Source organism: Hemiscyllium ocellatum, chromosome 35 (genome assembly GCF_020745735.1).
Source record: "Hemiscyllium ocellatum isolate sHemOce1 chromosome 35, sHemOce1.pat.X.cur, whole genome shotgun sequence".
NCBI classification, from domain to species: domain Eukaryota; kingdom Metazoa; phylum Chordata; class Chondrichthyes; order Orectolobiformes; family Hemiscylliidae; genus Hemiscyllium; species Hemiscyllium ocellatum.
In genome coordinates, this window is record NC_083435.1 from 4,670,608 (window position 1) to 4,691,813 (window position 21,206).

Consider the following 21,206-nt stretch of genomic DNA (forward strand, 5'->3'; position numbering starts at 1 on the left):
ACTGGAACACTGTGAACAGTTTTAGGTCCCCTATCTAAGGAAAGATAGACTGGTGTTGGAGACAGTCCAGAGAAGGTTCACTCGGGCTGATCCCAGGAATCGAGGAACTGCCTTATCTGGAGTAGGTTTCACCCGTACTTCTTCAAATATAGAAGAATGAATGATGGCCTCGTTGAAACGTAGAGAATTCTTAGGGGTGATGCGGAAAGGTTTCCCCTTGTGGGAAAGTTCAGCACCAGAAAGCAGAGTTCCGAGTGAAGGTTCACACATTTCAGACAGAGAGGAGGAGGAATTTCTCCTGTTTGAGAGTGACAACAGATTTTTCATCAGTAATGGAATCAAAGGGGATGGGGAAAGGCAGGAAAGTGGAGTTAAGGACCATCAGATGAGCCTAACTGAAGGACGGAGCAGACTCAATGGGCTGATTGGTCTCCTCGGTTTTATAGTACCCAGCGAAATAATCTCCAATCTTTCTTCACAGGGATTGTACTACCAAACACCGGGAGCAGCGGAGCCAGTTGATTTGCACAGTTTGCTCCGAGATCTCAGTGTCGAGTACTTTGAAGAGTAACCACAAGCTCTCGAATGTCGTGGCGACCGCCTGCAAGGAGCACGCGCCGGCTGGGGGAGACCTTCCCCAGCCACCACACCTGCCCTGAGCACCGGAAGACACTGGAACACCTTTTGCATGTCCGACAGCGAAGTTATCTGCCTGGACTGCCAGGCCTACCGGAAACCCTTCCATCACGATGTCCTCAATGTGCAGGAGGCTGCAGAGGAATTCAAGGTACCAAGGGTGACACTACACCCCTTTCAGTGCACACCAGGCTCTCCGTGACACTAATATCACCAGAACATGCCCTTCCCCGGACACACACGTATCCTGCTTCACATTGGGTTTGCATTTGTTGCACACCAGCAGGCACCTGCCCATCTCTGTTTCAAGTCTCAACCTGGTATCGCTGGAGGTCACACTCAAAATCCGGAGTTTGAGACTTGCCCGTGTGATTGACCGGACCTAAGCTGATGTTCCAGTTCCTCATCAAACGGCTCCATCTCCAGAAAGACTGTGTAGTGGTCAGTGCTCCCGATACTGCCATAGACAGATCCATCTGCAGCTGGCACATTGGTGAGGATGAGGTCGAGTATGTTTTTCCCTCCTGTTGATCACAATTTGCCACAGAGTCTCAGTTTAGCGACATTATCCTTTAGGACTTGGCCAACCTAGTCAGTAGTTTTACTGTTGAACCATTCTTGGTGATGGTCATTGGCATGTGTGTGACCCCCACCCTCAACCAAGTACATTCTGTGTCCTTGCCACATTCAGTGCGTCCTCTAAGTGGTGGTAAACACAAAGTGGCAATCCCTCATCTGGGAGAGCTGGTGAGGTGTAATCCTGAGGAAGTTTCCTCGCTCACATGTGACCTGGCATTTCATGGCATTGGAGTCAGTGTTGAAATCTCTGAGGATGACAGTTTCTTGACTGTTTCTGACTAGACATACTTACTTCTGAATTTAAAAGTCCTGTTCTGTGACCATAAAAATCACGTTCTAAGTTCCTGTTGCATCTTCTCCTTCAGAACCTTAGTATGCTGTCATTTGATTCTTTTTCCCCCCTTAGGCACAACTTCAGAAGTCTGTGATCAAACTGTAAACCTTGCTTGAAAAGCGCAACGTGGCGAAAAGGAAACTTGAAGGTCTGTTGGAGGACACCTTGGTAAGGCAGGTCCCCTTTTTCTACCTTGCGATCTGACACTGCTTAGTTATGTTGAAGTCTTAAACTCTGTTTGTGTGTGTGATGATTCAGAATGGCTGGATTATATAGTAGAGGAGAACCAGTGTATCTGTACTGGCCCTTTTCCCCATACCCTGAATATACTCCCCCCCATTAAATATTTGTGAGGCTTCTTTTGGTCCTGGCTGACCTAGGATGAAAAATCAGTCCTCAGCAGGGGCCTCACCTTCGTTCCCCTACGCCCTCGGATTAATGAGTTCAACACGCGGCGAGATATTGAACAATTCTTCCGCCGCCTTCGCCTCCGTGCCTACTTTCACAACCAAGACTCCCGCCCACCCTCTGACGACCCCTTCTCCCGCCTCCAACACACCCCATCCACCTGGACACCCCGTGCAGGCCTCCTACCCGCCCTCGACCTCTTTATAGCCAACTGCCGCCGTGACATCAACCGACTCAACCTGTCCACCCCTCTCACCCACTCCAACCTCTCACCCTCAGAACGTGCAGCCCTCCACTCCCTCCGCTCCAATCCCAACCTCACCATCAAACCCGCAGACAAGGGAGGCGCGGTGGTAGTTTGGCGCACTGACCTGTACACCGCTGAAGCCAAACGCCAGCTCGCGGACGCCTCCTCTTATCGCCCCCTTGACCACGACCCCACCTCCCACCACCAAACCATCATCTCCCAGACCATCCAGGACCTCATCACCTCAGGGGATCTCCCATCCACCGCCTCCAACCTCATAGTCCCACAACCCCGCACCGCCCGTTTCTACCTCCTGCCCAAAATCCACAAACCTGCCTGCCCCGGCCGACCCATTGTCTCAGCCTGCTCCTGCCCCACCGAACTCATCTCCCAATACCTCGACACGGTCCTGTCCCCTTTAGTCCAAGAACTCCCCACCTACGTTCGGGACACCACCCACGCCCTCCACCTCCTCCAGGATTTTCGCTTCCCCGGTCCCCAACGCCTTATTTTCACTATGGACATCCAGTCCCTGTACACCTCCATCCCCCATCACGAAGGACTCAAAGCCCTCCGCTTCTTCCTTTCCCGCCGCACTAACCAGTACCCTTCCACTGACACCCTCCTTCGACTGACTGAACTGGTCCTCACCCTGAATAACTTCTCTTTTCAATCCTCCCACTTCCTCCAAACTAAAGGAGTTGCCATGGGCACCCGCATGGGCCCCAGCTATGCCTGCCTCTTCGTAGGATATGTGGAACAGTCCATCTTCCGCAACTACACTGGCACCACCCCCCACCTTTTCCTCCGCTACATCGATGACTGTATCGGCGCTGCCTCGTGCTCCCACGAGGAGGTTGAACAGTTCATCAACTTTACTAACACCTTCCATCCCGACCTGAAATTCACCTGGACTGTCTCAGACTCCTCCCTCCCCTTCCTAGACCTTTCCATTTCTATCTCGGGCGACCGACTCAACACAGACATCTATTATAAACCGACTGACTCCCACAGCTACCTGGACTACACCTCCTCCCACCCTGCCCCCTGTAAAAACGCCATCCCATATTCCCAATTCCTTCGTCTCCGCCGCATCTGCTCCCAGGAGGACCAATTCCAACACCGCACAACCCAGATGGCCTCCTTCTTCAAGGACCGCAGATTCCCCCCAGACGTGATCGACGATGCCCTCCACCGCATCTCCTCCACTTCCCGCTCCTCCGCCCTTGAGCCCCGCTCCTCCAACCGCCACCAAGACAGAACCCCACTGGTTCTCACCTACCACCCCACCAACCTGCGCATACAACGTATTATCCGCCGCCATTTCCGCCACCTCCAAACAGACCCCACCACCAAGGATATATTTCCCTCCCCTCCCCTATCAGCGTTCCGCAAGGACCACTCCCTTCGTGACTCCCTTGTCAGATCCACACCCCCCACCAACCCAACCTCCACCCCCGGCACCTTCCCCTGCAACCGCAGGAAATGTAAAACTTGCGCCCACACCTCCACACTCACTTCCCTCCAAGGCCCCAAGGGATCCTTCCATATCCGCCACAAGTTCACCTGTACCTCCACACACATCATCTATTGCATCCGCTGCACCCGATGTGGCCTCCTCTATATTGGTGAGACAGGCCGCTTACTTGCGGAACGCTTCAGAGAACACCTCTGGGCCGCCCGAACCAACCAACCCAATCACCCCGTGGCTCAACACTTTAACTCCCCCTCCCACTCCACCGAGGACATGCAGGTCCTTGGACTCCTCCACCGGCAGAACACAACTACACGACGGCTGGAGGAGGAGCGCCTCATCTTCCGCCTGGGAACCCTCCAACCACAAGGTATGAATTCAGATTTCTCCAGCTTCCTCATTTCCCCTCCCCCCACCTTGTCTCAGTCGGTTCCCTCAACTCAGCACCGCCCTCCTAACCTGCAATCCTCTTCCTGACCTCTCCGCCCCCACCCCACTCCGGCCTATCACCCTCACCTTGACCTCCTTCCACCTATCCCACCTCCATCGCCCCTCCCCCTAGTCCCTCCTCCCTACCTTTTATCTCAGCCGGCTTGGCTCTCTCTCTCTTATTCCTGATGAAGGGCTTATGCTCGAAACGTCGAATTCTCTATTCCTGAGATGCTGCCTGGCCTGCTGTGCTTTGACCAGCAACACATTTGCAGCTGACCTAGGGTCACACCCTCGTTGTTCTGGCTTTCTGCTTCCCTGAAGCAATGTCGCTTGTGACTGAAAAACCTCATCCTGGGGTGACAGTCCCAGTCACACAGGTCACATCTATATGTGGTCGTTGATCTGCTGCACTCCTTCCTTGGTGACCGTTTGTCTGCTGCAGTGCTCATCAGCTGCTTTTCCCCTGTTTTGAGGTGTTGGTTCAGGGTGCTGCTACATCTCGTGTGGTCAGCTGCAAGCCTTTCCCAGGACTCTGTAATGATAACAAGTACCTTCAAGTCCCTCATGCAGACGTCCTTACAGCACAGAAATAGACCCTTCAGTCCAACCCGTCCATGCCGACCAGATATCCCAACCCAATCTAGACCCACCTGCCAGCACCCGGCCCATATCCCTCCAAACCCTTCCTATTCATATACCCATCCAAATGCCTCTTAAATGTTGCAATTTTACCAGCCTCCACCACTTCCTCTGGCAGCTCATTTCATATTTTGGATTAGGGGTGCTGGAAGAGCACAGCAGTTCCGGCAGCATCCAAAGTGCAGCGAAATCGACGTTTCGGGCAAAAGCCCTTCATCAGGAATAAAGGCAGTGAGCCTGAAGCGTGGAGAGATAAGCGAGAGGAGGGTGGGGGTGGGGAGAAAGTAGCATCGAGTGCAATGGGTGAGTGGGGGAGGGGATGAAGGTGAGAGATCAGGGAGGAGAGGGTGGAGTGGATAGGTGGAAAAGGAGATAGGCAGGTCGGACAAGTCCGGACAAGTCATGGGGACAGTGCTGAGCTGGAAGTTTGAAACTAGGGTGAGGTGGGGGAAGGGGAAATGAGGAAGCTGTTGAAGTCCACATTGATGCTCTGGGGTTGAAGTGTTCCGAGGCAGAAGATGAGGCGTTCTTCCTCCAGGTGTCTGGTGGTGAGGGAGCGGCAGTGAAGGAGGTCCAGGACCTCTCATTCCATACCCTTACCACCCTCTGTGTGAAAAAGTAGCCCCTTAGGTCTCTTTTATGTCTTTCCCCTCTCGCCCTAAACCTATCCCCTCTAGTTCTGGACTCCTCAACCCCAGGGAAAACTCTTTGCCTATTTATCCTAGCCATGTCCCTCATAATTTTGTAAATCTCTATAAGGTCACCCCTCAGCCTCCGACACTCCAGGGAAAACAACCCCAGCCTGTTCAGCCTCTCCCTATAGCTCAAATCCTCCAACCCTGGCAACATCCTTGTAAATCTTTTCTGAACCCTTTCAAGTTTCACAACATCTTTCGGATAGGAAGAAGACCAGAATTGTACGCAATATTCCAAAAGTGGCCCGAACCAAAGTCCTGTACAGTTGCAACATGACCTCCCAACATTTGTACTCAATACTCTGACCAATAAAGGAAATCATACCAAACGCCTTCTTCACTATCCTATCTACCTATGACTTGACTTTCAAGGAGCTATGAACCTGCACTCCAAGGTCTCTTTGTTCAGCAAAACTTCCTACGGAGTCCAGAACTAGAGGGCATAGGTTTAGGATGAGAGGGGAAAGATATAAAAGAGACCTCTGGGTCAACTTTTTAACACAGAGGGTTGTACGGGTATGGAGTGAGCTGCCAGAGGAAGTGGTGGAGGCTGGTACAATTGCAACATTTAAGAGGCATTTGGATGGGTATATGGATAGGAAGGATTTGTAGGGATCTGGGCCGGGTGCTGGCAGGTAGGACTAGATTGGGTTGGGATATCTGGTCGGCCTGGACAGGTTGGACCGAAGGGTCTGTTTCCGTGATGTACATCTCTGTGACTCTCTGTATGGCCTTGTGGTTGATTAAATTAAAAGTGAGACAAATGGCTCTTAAAATTGCTAAAGAGGTTCTGGGATTTGAAGATGATTCTCAGATTTGCCAAGGAAGTTTAGAAGGAAAACAAAAAGGCCATACTTTTGGAATTAGCAAAGAAGTTAGATTTGGGTTTAACCCAGGACAAAAGTAAAACTGAAATCATCAGGGAATTACTCAAACACTAGGTGTGTCAGAGAAACAGACAAGTGTAGTAGAGGTAGAAAAACTTAAATAACAATTGAGGAAAATGGAGTTAGAAGATAAAGGGAGAGATAGGAAAAAGAGAGGGAAAGAGAAAGCGAACGAGGGAGAGAGAAGAAAAAGAGAGAAAAGGTGCTTTGCTGAGCAAAGAGAGAGAAAGGAAAGGGAGAGAGGAAGAGAGAGCGATTTGAACTTGAGAAGTTGCAACTTAGTCAGCAAAGTCAAGTTGACAGGATGGAGATTAAAGGAGAAGGTAGTGATATATATAAATATGTCAAGACTCTGGCACATTTTAATGAAAAAAATGTTGAAGCTTTCTTTATTTCATTTGAAAAATTGGCTTGGCAGATAGAGTGGTCAGAATGTATGGGTAATGCTAGTTTAGTCTAAGTTGGTAAGCAGAGCTGGTGAGGTATTTGTCGCATTGCCAGCCACTCAGATTTTTACAGATTACTGCATGGGATAAATCTTTTCTGTGTTGCTGGTTTTAAATTTAGCAGGTGGGTTTACCCCATGCCATAACAATCAGTGACTGGAGTTCCTGCTGGGTGTTTGTAGCAACTGCAGCATCATTGGCAAATAAATGTCCCTGATGAGTGCCGCACGTACCGCTGCTGCGGATGTTGAAGGACTGAGACGGCTGCCGTTGAACTGCACTGTCCCCTTCATGTTCCTGTGGAAGGATTTCATCATGCTCAACAGTTTCAGGGGGCAGCTGATCCTCAGGAGAACCTTGGAAAAACCAGGTCAAACACCTTGGTGAGGTCAATGAAAGTGACATTCAGGGGCATTGTCTGTTCTCTGCACCTCTCTTGCAGCTGGCGAAGGGAGAAGATCATGTCTAATGTTGACCTTTTAGCTCAGGAGCCACACTGTGACTCTGAGAGCACATGTTTTGCCAGTTTCTGCAGGCGAGTCAAAATGACCCGAGCAAAGGCTTTGCCGACAGTGTTGAGGAGAGAGATGCCTCTGTAGTTGTTGCAGTAACGTCTCTCGCCCTTGTTCTTGTCAATGGCAATGATCTTAGCATTCCTCATGGCCTGCGGTACAGCTCCTCTTGCCAGCCCTGACAGAGGACTTCATGCAATGGGACTAATAAGCTAGTCGTGCAGTACTCGATCAGATCAGGAGGAATCCCATCGCAACCTGGGCCCTTAACTGAGGCCAGGCTCTCAATGGCCTTGCTGAGCTCTTCTGCTGATGGCTCTGCGTCTAGCTTCTCCATGGTTGGCAGGCACATGATGGCATCAAGTGCTGAAGCGGACGCAGTATACTCTTTGGGATAGAGATCAGAATAGTGTTCAACCTACCTCTCCATCTGCTGGCCTTTTTTTGTGATTACTTCCTCAGTAGAGGATTTGAAGGGGGGTTTCTTGCTCTGAGCTGGTCCTAGTGCCGCTTTAATGCTTTTGTACGTTCCCCTAATGTTCCCCATTATAACGGCTGTCTGAGTTTCCTCACTTATCACTGTCTGGTACTCATTAACACAATGCCTGGCAGTCTGCTGAACCTTGCTCCTGGCAGCCCTGAGAATCTGCAGAGTACCCCCCTAGCTGACCCTTGTACTCAGCTAGGGCGACATGCTTGGCTTCAACGATAGTGGTCATCTCAGTTACTTTAGCCTGAAACCTGTCATGTCTCTTGCAGGTCTTCTTCCCAAAGATAGCCAGGGATGTGCGTTGCCTGGTATCCTGCAAGGTTTCCCACTTCTCTCATGAGTCACTGGGAGCATTAGCCTCTCCCATGGGTGACCCTGCACCACCCCCCTGCCCCTACACTCCAACACCCCCAACCACTGCAACGTGACCATCTGCTCCCATCCCAGTACAGCCTCCTGCTGTGATAGAACCTCCTGACCTGAATTACATAAAGACTGTTTGTTGAAACTATCAGAGCTGAAAAATGTGTTGCTGGAAAAGCGCAGCACATCAGGCATCAAGCAAGGAGCAGGAGAATCGATGTTTCGGGCATAAGCCCTCCTGAAGAAGGGCTTATGCCCAAAACGTCGATTCTCCTGCTCCTTGGATGCTGCCTGACCTGCTGCGCTTTTCCAGCAACACATTTTCCAGCTCTGATCTCCAGCATCTGCAGACCTCACTTTCTCCTAGTTGAAACTATCATCACAATTATCTCAGGCAGACTGATCCTGATTCCTACCTCAGGTCCCCTATGGTTGTCACAGCTTAAATCTGTGCTGTCTGGTTATGGAACTTTCAATTATTGAAAACAATATTGACTTGACTCACTTAGCCACAGAGCTGTACAGCAGAGAAACGGACCCTTCGATCCAACTCATCCATGCTGCCTAGGTATCCTGAATTACTCTCGTCTCATCTGCCTGCATTTGTCCCTCTTAATCCCTACTTATTCATGTACCCATCCAGGTACCTTATAAATGTTGTAATTGTACTTACTTTGGAAGCTCATTTCATACTCGCACCACCCTCTGTGTGAAAGTCTTTCCCCTTTCATCTAAAGCCACTGTCCTGTAGTTTTGGATTCTCCAACCCTGGGGAAAAGACCTTGACTATTCACCTATCCATGCCCCTCATGATTTTATGAACTTTGCTAAGATCACCTCTCCGTCTCGGATGCTGCTGGGAAAACAGCCCCAGCCTACTCAGCCTCTCTCTGTAGCTCTCATTCTCCAACTGTGGAACATCCTTGGAGATCTTCTCTGATACCTTTCCGTTTTCATAGGATCCATCCTAAAGTGGAACCAATCTCCTGTACAAATGCCTTTTAAACTTGTAACTGTACCAGCCTCCACCACTTCCTCTGGCAGCTCATTCCATACACGGACCACCCTCTGTGTGAAAAAAGTTGCCCCTTAGGACCCTTTTCTATCTTTCCCCACATCGTAAATCTACGCCCTCTAATTTTGAACTCCCCTTCCCTGGAAAAAAGACCTTTGCTATTTACCATATCTACATTTGTCAGTGGTGGAGTGAACAAAATTAGTGATGGACAAGTTGGCCAGAGTTGGAGGCAGTGACTGAGTTGATGGAGGGATGAGAGATTTGACCTCGATAAGAAATTTGAAATGGAACTGTCAATGGACTAGAACTCAGCAAGTACCAGGGGGGTGTTGGGACGGCCCCGCAGGGTCTCGTCTCCATGTGTTCTTTGGAAGGAGAGATCACACCGGCTTCTAAAGTTTGGAGCAAAACACCGTTTATTACAGAATCAAGACTGGCAAACTATACAACGAATTCTACAGCATGCAATTCGTTGGAGAAGACGTTCTGTCTTCCTCTTCGGATCTGGTGCAGTTATACTTCACGCTTCCTCGAGTTCCCGGTCAGGTTCCCCTCGTTCGGTTCTCCCATTGGTCTGTTCACCTGTCTGTGAAGGGATCAGTGTCTCTATTGGTTGCACCGAGATACCTGTCCAGCTCCTGCTGTGCTGGACAATGGGCAGGCATCCTGGGCTTGGCAGTTTCCAATCTTACAATTCAATAGTCCACTGTTTGGAAGAGTTTCCTCATTGCTATGCGTCTGACAGTCTAGGCGTTTTCAATAGTTCTCCATAGTTGAATCAACAGGTATTATCATTTAACATAAGTTCCGATGGAGTTTTACGTCAGCAAAAGACATTAACAGGTACTTTATCGATTAAGTGTTGTATCGGTGCAATTTACACTATCCGATAGTTACCGGTTTCCTTTATTAGCAATGAGTTCTTAACAGGATGGTCTGAAACTGACGGACATGATCTAATCACTGAGGAATGTGGCCTCAGGCAGACAGTCCTGCAGCTGCTGGGTTTATCCCACATGGCTGTGGTTTAGCTATTACCTGACAATGTCTGTTCTAGTAATGGTGCTTCCCTCCCTAGCCCCAGTGTGGGTACCCCGATAACAGATTATCCCCAACAGGGGGGATGGGAAAACTAAATTTGATGCAGATTAGTTCATGGGCCAAAACGGTTTGTATGAGCTGTAGGAGTACGGAGAGCTGAAGACTGGAAAGATTCGGGATAATCGGGTCTGGCGATTTAATATCATCCTGCCTGAGGGTTTCAGCAGCAGATGGAGATTGGTGATTGTGTTTAAGGTGGAAGTACTCTGCCTTGGGAATGTCGTTGGAAGCTCGGCTTAGGCTCAACCAGGGACTTGCTGCCAGCAGAGGTAACCGCCTGATTCAGACTCAGACATTTCCCAGGGAGAGGAAACAGTTCTGACAAAAAACAGAAATGGCTGGAGAAACTCAGCAGGTCTGGCAGGGCCAGTGACTCTTGTCCAGAACTAGAAGCAGCTCAGAGAAGGTGGTGTTTATGCTGATGATGGGGCCAGAGGTGTGAGAGTAAAAGAGTGAGCAGATAGTTGGAGAGGGAGCTTAGAGAGAGAGAGAGAGAGAGAGAGAGAGAGAGAGAGAGAGAGAAAGGAAATAGCAGACAGCAAAGGGATTGTTGATAAGAGGATAGAGCAGATGACAAGCACGATAGCTGACAATGGGGGCTGTGAGTGGACGTAATTTGGATAGTTGTACTGAAAGCAACCCATTTCATGAGAGCTTAAGAATGTGTTGCTGGAAAAGTGCAGCAAGTCAGGCAGCACCAAAGGAGCAGGAGAATCAACGTTTCGGGCAAAAGTCCTTCAATTCATTCCTGAAGAAGGGCTTATGCCCGAAATGTCAATTCTCCTGCTCCTTTGATGCTGCCTGACCTGCTGCACTTTTCCAGCAACACATTTTTAAGCTCTGATCTCCAGCATCTGCAGTCCCCACTTTCTCCCATTTCATGAGAGCCCCTGGGATTGTTGGGGTAGATAATAGACAAGAAAGAGGTGTTCTTGGTACAAATTGTTAAACTCCGTGTTGAACCCTGAAGGTTATAAGATCCCCAAGTGGATGATGGGGTGTTGCTGTCCCAGCTGGCATGGAGCCTTTCTGGATATTACAGCAGGATGGAGACAGAAATGTTGACATGGCAACACGGTGATCTGTTGAAGTCATAGGCAACGAGAAACTCAAGGAGTTAATTCAGTGGCTGCGGAATGGGGTCCGTGGCTGGGTCTGAGGTCACTGGCTTAGATCTTAAGGCGTTTGGATGAGTTCGACCAAGGGATCTGTTTCTGTGCTGTATGACTCTACGATTCGATAAATTGATAACAAAGCCATCTTTGGTGAGGTAGGGGGACGTCATTCACACCCAGACATGGTCAGGTTATTAGCTGTGAATCCAGCATGAAGTCTGTGTGCATGTGAAACGTACCACCTGCATTCGTTTGTATGGACCTTGAATGTGACTCAGAATATCATCAAGAAAACCTTTGAGAAGCTGCACAACTTCCTTTAGAAGGAGGAATCTACCCTGCTTCAGCAGCTAAAGGAGGAGGTGAACCTACAGAGTCATCAGTTACAGCAGGAGATCGATCAGATCCCCAGAGACCTGTTGTCACTGGATGTCAGCACCAAGACGATGGAGGAGGAGATAAGACAGCAGGACACCTTACCTTCCTGTTGGGAAACCAACCTGCATTCTCTCACCTTTCCGGGGACAGATTCCAGTTGGGGTTGTTAGCGGCCTGCAAACTGTCAGCCAAAATATAAAGACCAGTGGCCCATAGACATCCCCTCTCCGTCTCATGGCAATGGGGTCTGGTGTTCAGGTTTTCTCCCCCTGGTAACTGATAGAGAATTGGGGGTTAGTAATCCAGGGTGGCCAGGAAATAATCCATTCAAGGAATTCAGGAGGGGTTGATTTAATGGAATGGACCATGTGAGCTGGTCCTGTGCTGTGAATTCTGCACGGTTTTACAGCTGGGTACTCAGTCCAGGGGAATTTGACTGGTCTCCAGCACTAAGGGCGGCAAGCTAGGCCGAGAGTGATGCTGGCTAATTGCCACAGCTGTAAACTACCACTGGAGCCACTATGTCTGCATTAAAACACATCCCAATCTTATCGGTCAGTTCACCTTGCACTAACTCTGCTGTTCGGTGTGGATTCGGAGGTTACACTTGTCAGGAAACTTTGGCCAGGGTGAGGCAGTTCTTAATTTTGCTCTTTGTCAAAGAGGAGGTGGACAGACGACCAGAAAGTCATCTCCATAGAGCCAGAGTGGAGCTTGGAGGTGAGAGTAGAACCAGAGGCTTTGGATGGTCAGGTGGACATGAATAAATGTCGTTGGAAGAATTTCGGGAATTCTTAGGAAGGCAGAGAGTGGGAGAAGGTGGAACCTGTCAGTACAAAGAATTGGTGGAGGTGAATGGGTTTGAGGGGACTCTGAACAGAAAGGAGCCATTGAAGGATATGCTGGTAGGACTGGATGAAGGGAACGAGGAATTGCAGGTGGAACATTAACAAGAGCTTGGAGCTGTTTTGCTGCATATCCTGTTACAGTGTTGTACACGCTGTATAACTCAGCTGCAGCTGGAGGCTTGCATAGTGTCAGAACTGGGATCTGGGGAACAGTTCGGTCACTGGGTGAGTAAGAGAGCAATGATACAGCGACGGGAGTTCACACCAGGGCAACTAGGAAATTTAAATTCAATTAGTGAACTAAATCTGGAATAAAAACTAAAAATCTAGTGTAAGTAGTTATGACCATGAAAACCACATGATCTTTTTAACAAAAAATAGCACAGTCTGATTAATATCATTTCGAGAAGGAAATCAGTGATTATTGGCTCATTTGGCGTGTGTGTGTGAGACTCTCGATGCACAGCAACACGTGTGACTCTTTAACTGCCTGTGGGACAACCTTTTCACCCAGAGGGTGGTACGTGTATGGAATGAGCTACCAGAGGATGTGGTGGAGGCTGGTGCAATTGTAACATTTAAAAGGCATTTGGATGGGTATATGGATAGGAAGGGTTTGGAGGGATATGGGCCGGGTGCTGGCAGGTGGGACTAGATTGAGTTGGGAAATCTGGTCAGCATGGACTGGTTGGGCCGAAGGGTCTGTTCCCATGCTGTACATCTCTCGGACTCGGTGTAAGTGCATTGAGGGTTTGATCCGGCTGGGGCTGTGAAGTTGTTTGTCCTGCCCCCACTTTGGGATAATCCGTTGCTGGTCTGTGGAGAGTTGAGGGGAATGGAGATCCTCCGCTCCACACTTGCACCAATGCGCCGGCACCTAACCTCTCTACAGTCAGCCCTGCCTCAACTGAGGGCCACACTCTCTCAGAATTGGAATGGAGACTGCCTGGGGCTGTTGGAACTGCACTCCAACAACAGCACTTTGCCCTTCAGCAGTAGCTGAGTGGGGAGTGCCTTTGCCTCAGTCTCTGTGGGTTCCATCTGTAATTCCAGAGCCTGGAGCATGAGCTCGGCTGGCTCTCCTGGTCCCATTCTGAGGGAGTGCTGCCATGTTGGAGGCATCACCTTTCAGGGTGAACTGAAGCTATGGCCCGGTCTACCCTATTGGCCAGGCAGTGGGGGAGGGGGGACGTGAAATCATCTGAGATCTCCTGGGTGTGCTGGTAACTGTAGCATTGCTGTTTTTGGGAGGTTGTTGTGTACACATTAACTGCAACCTTTCCTACACTGTACAACGCCTCAAAGGATCATTGAATGGTTCCAGCACAGAAGGGAGATCGTTCAGCCCATCCTTCAAGGACATCTCGCCTAATGTCACATCCCCATCATTACCCCTGAGCCCAACAATCTTTCCCTTTGCAGATAGTGATCACATTCTCTTTCAAGAGCTTTGTTTGAACCTGGTTTTATTGTATGTTCAGACCGGGCAATGCAGACACTGAACCTTTTGATGTGCAAATCCAATTTTCCTTCCTATCCCCTTTGCTTCATTGGGGATTGGGGTGCAGTGAGGAAAGCATTCCATTGGCTGAAAAGGCAGTTTGCTTTGACCTAAATTTTTGATGGGTGCTATATAAATGCAGGTAAAGGCAAACAGAGCAGTCTAATTTTTCTGTAAAGATATATAACTGACAGTAGAGGAACAATTATTTTTTTAATTCATGTTTGTCTTAACTTGTTCTAATGTTGAGTAATTTTTACAGGACTGTCAAATCTAACCTTCAACCCTGCCACTGCCTGCTCCCAGCTCTCTCTCTGTGGCCCAACCAGAGGAAGGTCCAAGGGGAAGCCGAAGGTGGTTCCTGACAATCCGGAGATGTTCACCGTCGCGGCCTTCATCCTGGGCTCCGATGGCTTCACATCAGGAAGGCACCACTGGCAGGTTGACGTGGGGGGATGGCAAAGACTGGAACCTGGGTGTCACCAAGGAGTCCATCAACTGCAAGGGGAACTGCGTCAGTCTCCCAAGCCTGGCTACTGGACCATACATAGGGAGAATGACAGCTTCAGGGCTTTCCTATATCATCCGAAGGTGATCGATGTGAGAGGTAACCCTACCCAGATTGGGATCTACCTGGGCTACGAAGGAGGAAGAGTTTCCTTTTATGATGCAGATCTCTTTTCCCATCTGTTCACTTTCCACGCCAACTTCAGGGAGAAAGTGTCTCCTTTCTCTTCCCCAGGCTTGAAGGTGACCAAGAGCAATCACGGTGTGCTGAGAATCCAGCACCTGGACTTTGTGTGGGGGGAGGGAGGGCCTGCAGCTTCTCAGTTGGATATTTGATATTGTTCCTCCCATTGCGCACCCCCCCAACTACCATCACCAACCACTGTCAGGGCTTGTGTCCCAGAAACCTCTGCTAAAGTGTCAATGCTGCCTGTGGAGGGAGGGGGTGAGGTCCTGGAAATATCCAGTGACCCTGCCCAAAGGGGACTCTCGCTGCAGTTTCAGGGAGAATATTTGCAAACTGTTTTTTATTTCAAAAATATACTTTATTCATAAAATATTTGGATGATCTGTACAATTGGTCATGCCTTACATACGTAAACATTCTATTTCTTTGCATACAGAGATCAGAATTAATCATTCCTATATTCATTTACTATCCACATATTTACCTGAGGTGTCAGCGGAGCCCACTTACTGCATGGGCCCCCTGTTCTTCTTAGGCGGGCAGACATTACACGGTGGTCTTTCCCCACTGCGCCTTGGTAGCACCTGCCCCAAGCTTCAGCGCGTCCCTCAACACGTAGTCCTGGGCCTTGGAATGTGTCAGTCCGCAACACTCAGTCAGGGTCAACTCCTTCAGCTGGAAGATCAACATGTTTCGGACCACCCAGAGAGCGTCCTTCACCGAGTTGATGGTCCTCCAGGCGCAGTTGATGTTCGTCTCGGTGTGCGTCCCGGGGAACAGGCCGTAGAGCACGGAGTCTCGCGTCACGGCGCTGCTTGGGATGAACCTCGACAAACACCACTGCATCCCTCTCCAGACTGCAGAGGCACAGGTTCTGGGAATAGGCCAGACCTGTGCCACATATAACAACACTGACAGTGCTTCAAACCTGATGACCAGGTTTTTTTCCCGCGATGGAGAGCGACCGTAGCCTCCATCTGCCCAGTTTCTGCCTCACTTTACTGATACGCTCCTCCCAAGACTTGGCGCACGCCCCAGCCCCCCCGATCCAAATCCCCAGCACCTTCAGGTGGTCGGTCCTGACGGTGAAGGGGATCGAGGATTGGTCGGCCCAGTTCCCGAAGAGCATGGCCTCGCTCTTGCCTCGGTTTACCTTGGCCCCCGAGGCCCGTTCGAACTGGTCACAGATGCACAGGAGTCTGTGCACACAGCGGATCCGAGCAGAGAACGGCGACGTCATCCATCTACAGGGAGGCCTTAACCTGCAGGCCCCCGCTGCCCGGAATAGTCACCCCTCTCAGGCTCCCATCCTTCCTGATGGCCTCAGCAAATGGCTCTATGCAGCACACAAACAAGACTCTGTCAGCAGAGCAGGTGGTGTTTCATTTTTCAGGAGAGAAAGTTTCTAACAAAATGCCAAGAGGGTTATGGAAGGTGAGAGGCCTGGTTGGTTGGGGTGTACTGGGAGATAACAGATTTCCTTTTCTCTTGACAATGAAACTGCAACCAATTTAAACCCCTCCCAGTTCCCCTGCTCCCCCCTCTCGGTTCCAAACAATATGGAGGGGCAGACCAGACCAGGCCTCTCAGCTCACAAAACTAATCCAATAACATTGTGTTTTACAACAACAAAGCTGACCATTTGAACCTCCTGGACTTTGCCAAGGCTAACACTCAGCGCACACTACTTTTCCTCATTCTGTTGGTGTATTCTTATAACCTTCCAGTCATTTACCCCGATCTCTTTCCCCTTAAATACTTCTATTATTCACATCATTGAAACGTCCCACATCCTCACTGCACCTTTTAGACCTTCCTTGTCAGTGTCACCGAGGGAATACAGTTGTCCAGGTGTAGCAAAACGTGTCCGCTGAATTGTTATTTCATGATTGGAGATATAGATAAATCAACAGCATTTTATACAATTCCTCCACTGTTTACAGGGGGCAGATGTGTCTGGTTACTCCAGTTCCTCACAATGCGTGCTAGCCAGTATAAATGTGGTAGCACCATTCTTTGTAACAGGACCCCTCCTCCTGAGTCACTTATTCAGTTGTTCCCAGCCTCTGTCTGACCTACAGCTTTGTTTAAACTGCCAGCGATGCTCATTCAGCACATTCTGTAATCTCCATTCACTCAGAGACCCCGAAGAGTTGAAGTACACAGAGGGTAATTGAACATTAATGAGATGGGATTTACTTGGTGGTTGTTGCTGGTGTTCAGTGTGCCCTGACCAGCTACGATATGGAGGATGGATACAGCCCAACATAAAGTGATCCCTCAACATGGTCTCACTGGCAGCTTTCAAACTGTTGCCGTCAATGGTCAACGTTTAGTGCTTCGTGGACAACATACGCTAACTGCAAATGTAAAAGTGAACAACTGGACCAGTGGTGGCTGTATATCCTTGGGTTAGCTTTCCCATGCTGTACAAGCTATCAGAATACCAGGCAGTTTGTGAAAATGTTCCTGTTAGGGTATTGGTATGTGGCCTGGTCCTTCAATTAACAGACTGGTTCGATTTTGAATTATTGCTGGTTCTTGTTGCATTAATGGCGCAGTGTTTGTTGGTGCATTAATGTAATGATGGATGAACTTAAATCAGTTCCCACACGTTTTCCTGGTTTCGGATGATGTGTGATTTAGGCAGGCAAATGAGAGTGTGGATTTAAACCTCTTCTGCATATGTATGCAAAGCGTGCAGATCTCAAATTGCTTGTCCATTACATCGAGGGCAAATTTTATACAATGTCTTCACCACATCACCAGCTTTATTCCAGCCTAAGGTATTGAGTTAAAGTCTTCCTTATCTACCAGCTCATTATTCACAACAAAGTTACCAGCACAAGGCCCCTCATTATTGATTAACTGATATAGTTAGTGCTGTGCATCTGTGTTGGGGTGATAGTGGAGCAAGTATTCCTGGTGTAGATTTCACATTCCCTAAATGTATCAGGGATCCCATTGCATCCCCAAGGTCCTGTAACCCTCTCTCACTGAGAGTGAATCCCAATCATGTGGGGGGTGGGGAAGGGGAGAACGGGAGAAAGGAAGTGATTCAAGCTAAAAGCAAGTACATTCATGGCCTGATGCAGGAAAGGAGGCCATTTGGCCTTCCGTGCCTATGACAGCTCTTTGACAGAGATTTTTAATTTGTTTTCTCCCCCCTCATTGTTCTGGATGCGTTTCCACTTTGTGTCGTTCTCTCTTTGGGACATTGTTACAAGCATTACATTCCAGATCACAACAACACCACTCTGAAACCTCAATGTTCTTAATCCTGCATCCTCGGGTTACTGATTCTACATCCAGAAGAAATGCTTTCTCCCTGGTCATTCTGTGAGAACCCCACCATAATTCAGAAACCCTCTGATAAATCTCCCCTTCATTTTCCAAGAACTAAGCAGAATTCAACTTCCCTTGTTACAATATCTTCAGAAACAGTTAACGTTACTGAAAATAAACTTTGATCAATTCCAAGTGATAAACTGAGCACAGTGATTAGAGTGCAGTAATAAAACTGTCTCGTAATGTGATCACAGCGTTAGTTACAACTCAAAACTTTTTAAAGTAATTAACTCAGTATTATCATACATATCAAAGACAACATAAACAGTCCCAATTCCTTCAGTATTTACTCAATAGCAATAACAATTGAGTCTAAAAGTGATCAGTGTGCTATCTTTAGCCTGCACATGAACTCATTGTCATTGAAATGAGTTCATGGACAAAGCAGACCACTTGGTTGGGGCCACATCCATAAATATCCACTCCCTCCACCACCGACAATCAGTAGCAGCATCTACAAGATGCACTGCAGAAATGCATGAAAAATCCTCAGTCACCATCTTCCAAACCCATTACCACTTCTATCTTGAAAGACATGGGCAGTAGCTACAAGGGAACACCACTCCCTACAAGTTCCCCTCCGAGCCACTCCCCATCCTGACTTGGAAATATGCCACAATTCCTTCAGTGTCACTGGGTCAAAATCCTGGAATTCTCTGCTTCAGAGCATTGTGAGTCTAACTACAGCAGGTGGACTGCAACAATTCAGGAAGGCAGCTTATTCCCACTGTCAGAAGAGGAGCAACTTCAGATGGGCAATAAATTCAGGGCCCAGACAGCAACGCACACATTCCACAATTGATTGAAAAAAAGGATATAGCTAATATTTCAGTCGTCCCTCTGTGGATTCTCAGCCCAGTGAAGTAGTCGAGCGTACTGCATTGAATGTTTTTTAAGGCAAACATGGTTAGATTTTTAAACAGTGCAAGAATGAAGAGTTATGGTGAGTAGGAAGGTAAGTGGAGTGGAATCCATACCTTCTGGTGGAGCATCTTTGAGGGGCCAGATGGCCTCTCCTGCTTCTGCTTCTTGTGTTCTTCTGATCAGAACATACCGAGAGGTTTCTCAGGGCTGGTATTAAACAGAATTAGAGCAGGGACCATTCAAGATGATATTGTGGCAGATGGTGGCAACTCCGACCCCTGATATCGCAGATACCATCACCAGCCATTCCCATCCCAGATCCAGCCCACCCCTGGCACACTGGCAGTGTCGCTATGACAACGGGTGAATGGACACCACCCAACTTTCTCCAGGCAGGAGCATTCCATCCCAGTCGGGAACACTTCAGTGGTCAAGGACATTCAGACTTCGATCTTCTGGTAAGCATCCTCCAAGGCAGCTTTCGAGATACACAACAACACAGAATCGCCAAGCAGAAACTGATAGCCATACCCATGAAAACAATCTCAACCATGATTTTGGGTTCATGTCACATGATTTGTAACCCCACCACATCTGTAAAACCTTCCTCACTGTTCTGTCCTGACACTATCACCTTCATAACCTGTTATGATCTCCCTACCTTAATTAGTTTGTACAGTCTGGATGACTTATTACTTTGGATAAACCCTTAAAGTTAGAGTCTTATACCTATCACTGTTATTCCAGCGATTTTGTTTGTCTCCAGCACCACCTTATATTTGATTTCTTTGCAATTATCTCTTGCCTCCATTCATCATATTATAGGTCACCCCTTCACTTGTTATTCAGCTGCTGACACTTTACTCCCACCATCTGACAGTTTTGATCTGCAAAGACTTGTTATTCAGCCTGTCCATGTTCCACTCTCAGCATTTGTATGATCTTCTGACATGTAATCTTAATTAACTGGAATTATCTTGAAATGATCTCTCCATTTCTACTTCCTGTGCCTACGCGCTTCCCTGCACTTCACCTGACAAAGGAGCAGTGCCCTGAAAGCTTGTGATTTTAAATAAACCTGTTGGACTATAAATTAGTGTTGTGTGACTTCTGACTCAGAACAAGGAGTGAACCCCAACTGAGTGTTACAGACTGGCACATTCCAAGGTATGGGACTACGTGCTGAGGGATGCACTAAAGCTTGGGGCAGCTGCTGCCAAGGGGCAGTGGGGAAAGACCACTGTCTGAGGTATTTTCTGCTGAAGGTAATTGGGGGTCCGTTCAGTTATAGGGCCCTCACAGTGTCTCACATATATGTCAATGTGGTCTTTCACAGGGAAGAAAAGTCTTTGGTTTGATTGTTGGGTAGAGTCAAACTCTAATGTTTGTTTGTTTGTTCATATGCTCCTGCACAGAACAGATGAGAAACAAAAAAAAACTGCAGATCCAGGAAGCTGGAGCAAGCCAGGCAGCACCAGGAGGTGGGGAAGTCAACTGTACAGATCAGAGCTGCTTCAGGGATTATGTATTAGATGCATTTTGTGAATAAACAGTACTTTTGAAATAAAAAGAATTGTTGCCTGCAGGACGTCCTCAGTGGAAGCTATTTGAAGTCACGGTCAGGAGCATCAGGTCGACCTCTATCTGGTCAGCATAGACAGATTAGACCGAAGAGTCTGTTTCTGTGCTGTATATATCTCTGACTCTACAACTGTAATGATTATGTCTTCTTTTGTATGTGAATGAGATATGAATGGCAGATAAATAGACAAGGTCTTTTCCCTTGGGTGGGAGAACCGGAAGCATAGGTTCAAGGTGAGAGGAGAAAGATTTGAAAGAGACCTAAGGAGCAGTTTTTTCACACAGTAAATGGTGAGTGCATGGAATGAGTTGCCAGAGGAAATGGTAGAGGCTGGTACAATGACAACATTTAAAAGGCTCCTGGATGGGTATATGAATAGGACAGGTTTAGAGGGATATGGGCCAAATACTGGCAAATGGGACTCGATTTAGGATATCTGGTTAGCATGGACCAATACCCCCAACAACTTGCCCCCTACTGAGGTCAGGCTCACCAGTCTATAAATAAATAAAGATATTCGTTGTCGGAAAGACATCCCCAGCGGAAACTACTTCAGGAACACCATCTGGACCCTAGAAACGTTTACTTTTCAGAGAATTTACAAATTGATCACTG

The 21,206-nt window shown here is 48.3% G+C and overlaps 1 long non-coding RNA gene across 1 annotated transcript; it reads left to right on the top strand.

Annotated features, from left to right (window-relative positions):
• The first annotated feature begins 1,067 nt into the window (after positions 1-1,067).
• LOC132832447 (uncharacterized) lies at positions 1,068-16,783 on the top strand. Its single transcript, XR_009646941.1, has 3 exons — positions 1,068-1,129; positions 1,622-1,717; positions 14,366-16,783. It is a non-coding gene; the product is annotated as an uncharacterized LOC132832447 (long non-coding RNA).
• Positions 16,784-21,206: the final 4,423 nt, after the last annotated feature.